Raw genomic sequence first — 8,317 nt, forward strand, 5'->3', positions numbered from 1 at the left:
CAACAACAACAACAACAACAACATACCCAGTGAAATCCCACTAGGTGGGGTCTGGGGAGGGTAAAGTGTACGCAGACCTTACCACTACCTCGTGGAGGTAGAGAGGCTGTTTCCGGAAGACCCTCAGCTCAAGTGTAACAAAGCCAAGTAAAGGAAGAGAATTATATAAAGCATAACATCCAATAAGAAAAATAGTGCATAATCAACAAAGGGGGCAATACATCAAGAAAATAATGCGAGAAGTGAAACGCAGTAAACAACATAAGGCTATAGGAATCACAGACAAGAACTACAAGTGTAAGGCTAAGACTACTACAAACGCTAACAACCCATACCCTCGCCAGGAAAGACAGCACGCTAACCCTACTAGCCTTCAACCTTAATACGTGACCTCCACTCCTTCCTATCTAGAGTCATGTCCTCGGTAATGTGTAGCTGGGCCAAGTCCTGTCTAATCACCTCTCCCCAATACTTCTTGGGCCTACCTCTACCCCTCCGCGTACCCTCTACTACCAGCCCCTCGCACCTCCTCACTGGGGCGTCTGCGCCCCGTCTCTTCACATGTCCAAACCATCTCAGTCTCGCTTCCCTCAGCTTGTCCACCACAGAGGCCACTCCCACCTTCTCCCGGATAACCTCATTCCTAATCTTATCGCTCCTAGTGTGCCCACACATCCATCTCAACATCCTCATCTCCGCAACATGCATTTTCTGAACATGTGAGTTCTTGACTGGCCAACACTCCGCTCCATACAACAAGGACGGTCTAACTACCACTCTGTAGAACTTACCTTTAAGTTTAGGCGGGATTTTCTTATCACACAAGACTCCAGAGGCAAGCCTCCATTTCATCCAAGCAGCCCCAATGCGATGTGTGACATCATCGTCGATGTCACCACTTTCTTGGATTACAGACCCAAGATACTTAAAACTTTCTTTCTTAGGAATGATCTGTGTGGCAAGTCTCACATCCACATCTGCCTCATCCAATGCATCACTGAATTTGCACCCCAAATATTCTGTTTTGGTCCTACTCAACCTGAACCCTTTGGACTCCAGCGTTTGTCTCCACACCTCCAACCTCGCATTAACTCTGTCCCGCGTCTCATCAATCAGTACTATGTCATCCGCAAATAACATACACCATGGGACATTCTCCTGAATGGACCGCGTCAACTCATCCATCACCAAAGCAAATAGAAAAGGGCTAAGGACTGATCCCTGGTGCAACCCCATCTCAACTGGGAAATGTTCCGAGTCTCCTCCAACCGTTCTAACCCGAGTCTTGGCTCCACCGTACATGTCCTTTATTGCCCTAATATAAATCATCGGGACACCTTTAGCCTCCAAGCACCTCCAGAGATTATTAAAAATATTTATTTCAATTGCTTGTGAATTTATAAAATTAATTAAATTTTGTCACTTCACTCTTATAATTAATCTTTTAAAAAAGTATAAATAGATTTGTAAAGTTTCAAAAAAAAGTTTTTTAAAAGATAAATTAGTAAAAAATGTCATTCTCATTTAAGAAGCGTGTAAACAGAAAAGTGAACAACTAATATGAAACGAAAATACGTTTTTGGAAAGTTAAATGACCCACCCCTAAATGTATCAAAATGTTTAGTAGTCTTAAACATGTCATTTATAAAATTGAAAGAAAAAAAATTATTAAAAAAGTAATGAGATAGTCTTTTAGATTAAACAGAGAGACGTGGCACAAACAAATTAAAATGAATGAAGTAAAAAGTAAGACATGTGTTAGGAATTCTTTGTTTTCTCGTGTTGCTACATGAAGAATCAATATTCAATGGTATGTTATTTGCCCATTTGGCTTTGATTATTTGGCTAGGCTGCTACATGAAAAGTTGACTGCACAATCTAATAAATCTTATTATATGTTTTCTTTAACTTTAACTAACTAAATTGTCCAAAAATTCTGCTTGGGAATAATACCTATACCCTATTACATAAAATTCTATCAAATATTTGCTTCTATGATTTGAAGACTTTAAGAAATTTCCAACTCTTCAAGAACTTTCATGTGAAATTTTCAGCGTTTGTAATTGAAAAATAGTCACCAAGTTAAACTTTGTGACCATATAGATGCTCGAAAGTGGCTAGCCCGTGCTATTATTACCTTTCCCACTGTGCCAATTCCTTCATAGCCATTTTAATATCTTTGATCTCTTTCAACATGTTGTTTATACAATATCCCAAAGCATACAATGAAATAATTGACTTTTCTTTTAGTTCCTCTTTTTCTTGTCTACTCAATATTCTATCAATCACTTCTTTTGATCTCTCAAAGCAACAACTTATTCCTCTATCTGTTATTTGATCATTTATTTTACTAAATTTCCCCTCTTCAAGATCATCATCTGGGAACAACTTGATCAAACTAGGCTTATCAAGAAATGTACTTATCGACGAAATCACACTTTCCTTCAATTTCTTCAATTCATCATTCATACATTTTTGTAGCTCTTTGTAATCAACACCACTGTTTTGAAAATCATGTGATATGTTGTTGATATTGTAGATGATGAAGTAAAATAAATCATCGATTTTCGACAATGAATCTTGGAGCTTCTTGTAGCATGTTGCATTAAAAGGAAGGAACCAAAAACCAGGCTCTAATTCTGCATTAAAACAGAATTTTTTCAAGTCTTGGATTTTGGATTTTAATTTCCTCTGTTTTTTCATTAACTCTTGCAATTCTTGATGATCTTTTTGTACTATTTGGTTCATGCACTCTTTGAGAATATCTAAAGTGCAATGCAGTTGATTCCTAGCAAGATTGGCTGCTCGTTTCGGGTACAGTATAAACTCTACCAGGATGAAACAAGACAGTCCAATGAAAGTTTCTGTTAGTCTTATGATGGCGAATTCGTTGTGAGGGTCATAGTTTTTTCGTCCTAAGATCATCACGGCTCCTAATAGCGCAGAAATTCCTCCTGTTGGACCATAAATCCGGCTATGTTTTAGAAAACTGCTGAAAATGATCCAAGGGAGAAGAGGTAAGAATCTTAAGTTATCGATTTTTTGGAAAACAGAACAAACTAAGACTCCATAGACTGATCCAAATGTAATTCCTTGTGCCTGAGCATTAGCAAGAGTAAATGTTGCTAATTTGCCTTGTGCTAAAGTACTGGCTACTGTTAGCCCTGCCCAAAAACCGTTTTGTTTGTCGAATAACATGCCTAGCCACATAGCTAGGCCTAATGAAATAGAGCACTTCAACGAAAACATAATCGTTTCTTTTCTTGGTCTAATTTTCATCCTGCTCTTATGGCAAGGTGTTCGTGAATCATCCTTATGTAATGTGGATGAATTGGTGAGCAGCATATTTGAACAAAATAAGAAGAAAAATGCAGGTAGGTTTGTTTGTGATGGAGATATGGTGTTATTATGGAGCAAGATGGATTTATTGGCAAAGTCTGATCCTTTTGTTTCTTGATGAGTGACTTGATCTGATTTTCGATGGATTTGCTCAGATACATGTAGTAACGCGCACTTTAACTCTTCATTCACTAGGCCAGTGGAAAAGGAAGGACATGATGTTAACGCGATTTCCATTCCTCTTATGGTTAATTCCATGTTTTGGATCTCATTGTCTCCTGGAATTTCTGAACATGATTTGAAAAATTGAATCCAAGGTGTTTCCCTGTAATACCCTATATTAAAATAAGGGCATAATTGTCATTTAGCTCTCATTTAAAAAAAAAAAAAGGGACTGAAAGCCCTAACAGAAGCAGCAGCAACGCTGCAACTTCAGGGATCAAAAGAAGAAGAAGAAAAAAGGGACTCTTCTTGTTCTATAGTGAGCGAACGAACGAAGGAGAAACATAAATTTAAATTGAAAGCCTTAGCTCTCAAACTAAAGAGAGAGGTGGAAGAAGAAGAAGAACGAGAAGAAGGTAAGTTTCTTAACTTAGTCTAAAGGTTGAATTTGTATCTTCCATGACTATAAGATTGGGAATTGGGAAGTTGAGAAACATGGGTTTAGAAGAAAAAGAGGAAATTTATTTCATTCTTATGAACCAAGTGAATATAGTCAATGATTTGAACTATAAACGTTGGTATTGGGCTTATATGCAATAAGAGTAATTAGGCAGTAAGGTTAGGTTGATCTTTTTACAGCGAGAATTGACCAAGAAGAGACTAATGTGTGTGATTAAAGCACTAATTAAGTGATTGGGCAGATTTCGAATCAGTCATGAAACCTCTAGGGCTGGGTTTTTATTTTATTTTTAAATGTAGTATGAATTACCTAAATGAAGGAGTTAACACGAAATTATTATGAATGTGATTATAGATTGACCAAAGGAATTCGTACGGAGTGATTGAGTGGCAAGCTTGGTAACTCAACACAAGTACAGTGAGTAGTAATCTTACCACAATTGATGTTTTATAACTTGCATGACTTTCACATGATTTATAAAGCAAATGTGTTACCGAATGTTTTAAACTTGCATGTGGGACAAGTCTTTTACTGGATATGATACTGAAAAGATTATTTGAGATGATATCATTCGTATAAGATATGATTACTGATATTGAAAAGGTTTTACACTTATTTGAGAAATAGTATTTTGACAGGTGATTGTTAAACTTTGAAATGTTCTGATTTGGTAAGATATAAATGTTCTATCTGATTTTGAAATGCTTCTACAGATTATAAGAAAAGTATAAATGGGAGTAGACCTTGATGAATCCCGTAGCTAACGGCGGGTTCGTTAGACCTGGTGCACCTTGTAGCTCTGATTTCTGATAAAGCCCTTGCTAGTGGGAAGTTAGAACTAGTATACTGTTATTGATATCCCTCGAGTAGGGATCTACTGATATGAATAATAACTCTTTTATAAGGAGTTCACTGTTATTGGTTACTTCTTAAAGAGAAGACCACAGTGATTACATGGTTCATCCTTGGAAACCTCCCAGCTATAAGATTTGATATGAAAATGTTCTTTTTCTGAGTTTGCTATTATGTATTTACATTGATTTTGCTTATATGAGGCACCTAAGGTTGAATATTGTTATTGTTTCTGAAAGAGCATTGTTTCATCATCATGACTATTACACTAGCATGCTTTCTGACTTGTCCCTCATTAAAATGGTTGGGGTTAAGTATTAATTACTCACTGAGCTAGCGTCTCACTCCTCGCTATTTGTTTTTTTTACAGAGAATTCAAGTGGTATTGAAGAGGATTTCATTAACTAGCGTGTGAGTTGGTAGCATCTGGTGAGCCCCGCATTGTTTCGCGTGGCAAGAGAACTATTGATTTGTTATGTTTATTTAGTTTCTTTTAAAAACTCTTAGAGTAGCTCCATTTGTCATTCTTTTGATTTGAGTCAAGATTAGTCCTTCGAATTGTAGTCAAGTGACTAGTTTGGAACTTTTTTTTTCGTAATTTGGAGATGAATTGGTTTTATTGCGCAACAATTTGATCATTGATGGATATTAAATGGTGGTTTATAGTTGCTATTAGTTGTGTTGTGAAATTCTGAGACAGGAAAAATCCAGGATAGGCCTAAAAACAAAGGAAACTCTGCCCGATTTTCTGTAGAATTCTGGTGAGGCTTGCTTTGGGATTCTCTCCCTTAGCGCCGGTCATGATCCTTAATTGGGTCGTGACATTCCCACATTAACCCTCCCTGCACAAAGAAGTATACATATGAGCTTGGAGCGGTTTTCCCATAAACTTGAATCAGTCGAGCCAGTGAGTTTCAGATACCAAACGATTATCAAAGTACAGCATATTATCCAAATAGAGAAAAAGCGCGAAAAGATAAGTAAGTCCAATTAACAAGTTTTCTTACCTTCAAAAGTTTGATGCTTTGGAGAAGCTTGGCTCCAGTTTGAGAAAGGATCTTGGCTTTGGACAAAAGTTCAACTGCAATGAGATTGTCTTGGGAAGTAATTGCCCTAGAATATATTTCCACTCTCTCTTTTGAGATTTCACCATATAATTGATGCAATTTCCTGACCTGATATATTAACAAAGAAAGAAAAATAAGGCTACAAAAATAATATCATGATGTTATGTTAAGAGTATCTTTAGGTTATTTTAGCCCAATGCTGACCTCAAAGTAAGCTAGCTTACTCTTTAATTTTACAGGATGAAAATCAAAGAGAGACATACATGAGTCCTCTCATCTCTTCTGATTCCTCTTCTTTCATGGTGGGAAATATGAATCACTCTAGAGGAGGAAAGCAGTTGCAGAAACTTGCTGGTCCTTCACAAGGAACTGGGAATCCACATCCTAGAATTAATCACCCTCAGCATCCACAAAAGTTTCAAAGGCAAAATCTGAAGTTCAAAGGCAAGAAAGCACAGTATAACCCTAATGTATCTTGCACTTATTGTGGGAAAACTGGGCATGTGGAAGATAATTGTTTCAGGTTGATTGGCTTTCCCGATGATTTTCAGTTCACAAATGACAAAAGTTTTCATGGACAAATCAGAGGAAATGGAGCAATGACCATGGGAGATATCGAGGGAAAGAATAGTCACTTTGCAGATCAGGGAAAGAACACTCACTATGTAGATCATGGAAGGAACAATAACTATGCAGATTCTGCATTCACTACTCAACCATACAACAAGGACCAATACAACCATTTCAAACAATGTTCAATCAAATGAAGGTGGAAGAAGCAGCTCACACCAATGGAGGATCTGAGATAAATGCAAATGCAGTGGCTGGTACTATTCTAAAATATATTGGCTCATGTTTTTCAGTTCTCAATCCTCACACCTGGATCATAGATTCAGGTGCCTCTGATCATATGTGCTTCAATCATGATTCTTTTATGTCATTAACACCCCTTAAAGTACCTCTTACTATTAATCTTCCTAATTGTCAAACCATCTTTGTTACTCATACATGAACTGTCTCTATATTTTCTGACCTTGCTTTGCAGAATGTTCTTTATGTTCCTAGTTTCAGATTCAATCTCATGCCAGTCCACAAGTTTTGCACTCAATTTCAATCTGTCCTATTTTTCACTTCTCTTCATTGCATGATGCAGGGCCTTTCCATGAAGAGGCCTCAAGTTTTTGGTGATGCAAAAGATGGACTCTATCTGTTCCAGCCAAGTCCTACAGAGTCTAGTCTTAATTTTTGACAATATGTTCCTAATTTATCAAGTGTTAATTTGAGTAATTCAGTTTCAGTTCCTGTTTCAATTCCTTCTAATTCTAGTTCTATTCCTGTTTGTACAAGTGCAACTTCTAATGTAAAATTGTGGCACATTAGACTGGGGCATTTGCCTTTATCGTCAATGAAGAATGTCGGTTTTCTCTCAAATTCCTCTTTATCTATTTCTGATTGTTTTTGTGATGTTTGTCCTAAAGCCAGACAATCTCGGCTGGCTTTTTCTCTCAGTCAGATATCAACAAAATGCATCTTTGATCTCATTCATATTGACACATGGGGTCCTTATAGAGTACCTACTCACAATAATTATAGGTACTTTCTTACAATAGTTGATGACTATAGTAGGGCAACTTGGACTTATTTGTTAACTACCAAGAGCAATGCATTTTCCGTCTTACAATCTTTCTTACAAATGGTTGTAAGACAATTTAATATAAAAGTGAAAAAGATAAGATCAGATAATGCCTTGGAATTGGGACTAAGTGCAGCAGCCACACATTTGTTTTGTTCCCAAGGGATTATTCATCAAACTTCTTGTGTTGTTACTCCTCAACAAAATGGCATAGTTGAGAGAAAGCATAGACACCTTCTTGAAATTGCACGGGCTCTTTTATTTCAATCACAGGTGCCTATATCCTATTGGGGTGAGTGTATTCTCACAGCCACATATTTGATTAATAGGCTGCCTTCTCGAGTCCTTCATGGGAATACTCCTTATGCTGTCATTTTTGGCACATCACCTTCTTATCAGAATTTAAGATGTTTTGGTTGTTTGTGCTATGCTAGCACACTAGCTCATGGGAGGGGGAAATTTGACCCTAGGGCTCAAGCTTGTGTATTTTTAGGATATCCTAGTAATCAAAAGGGATACAAATTGCTCTCTTTGGACAGTCGAAACGTGTTTGTTTCTAGAGATGTCCGGTTTCATGAGGAAATCTTTCCTTTTGTTACAAGTGTTGCTCCTATTTCTCCTTATACTTTTCCTATTCCACACTTAGCTTCTTCTTCTGATGATTGTTCATTGGATCCACCGGTTTCTACATCTTTACCAACACATTTTCCTGTTCCCATTACTGACCCTGCCTCTACTTCATCATCACAACCTCCAAACACTATTATCAATCCTAGTCCTAGGAGATCTACCCGAATCACCAAA

The 8,317-nt window shown here is 37.2% G+C and overlaps 1 long non-coding RNA gene across 2 annotated transcripts; it reads left to right on the plus strand.

Moving 5' to 3' along the window:
• The first annotated feature begins 3,719 nt into the window (after positions 1-3,719).
• LOC102584446 (uncharacterized) lies at positions 3,720-5,437 on the plus strand. Of its 2 annotated transcripts, XR_366599.2 has the most exons (3): positions 3,720-3,917; positions 4,316-4,378; positions 5,184-5,437. It is a non-coding gene; the product is annotated as an uncharacterized lncRNA (long non-coding RNA). The 2 variants fall into 2 exon arrangements; XR_001473593.1 differs by lacking the exon at positions 3,720-3,917 and having other exon boundaries at positions 4,118-4,378.
• The last annotated feature ends 2,880 nt before the right edge of the window (positions 5,438-8,317 follow it).

This window comes from Solanum tuberosum, unplaced genomic scaffold (genome assembly GCF_000226075.1).
Source record: "Solanum tuberosum cultivar DM 1-3 516 R44 unplaced genomic scaffold, SolTub_3.0 scf00008, whole genome shotgun sequence".
NCBI lineage: Eukaryota > Viridiplantae > Streptophyta > Magnoliopsida > Solanales > Solanaceae > Solanum > Solanum tuberosum.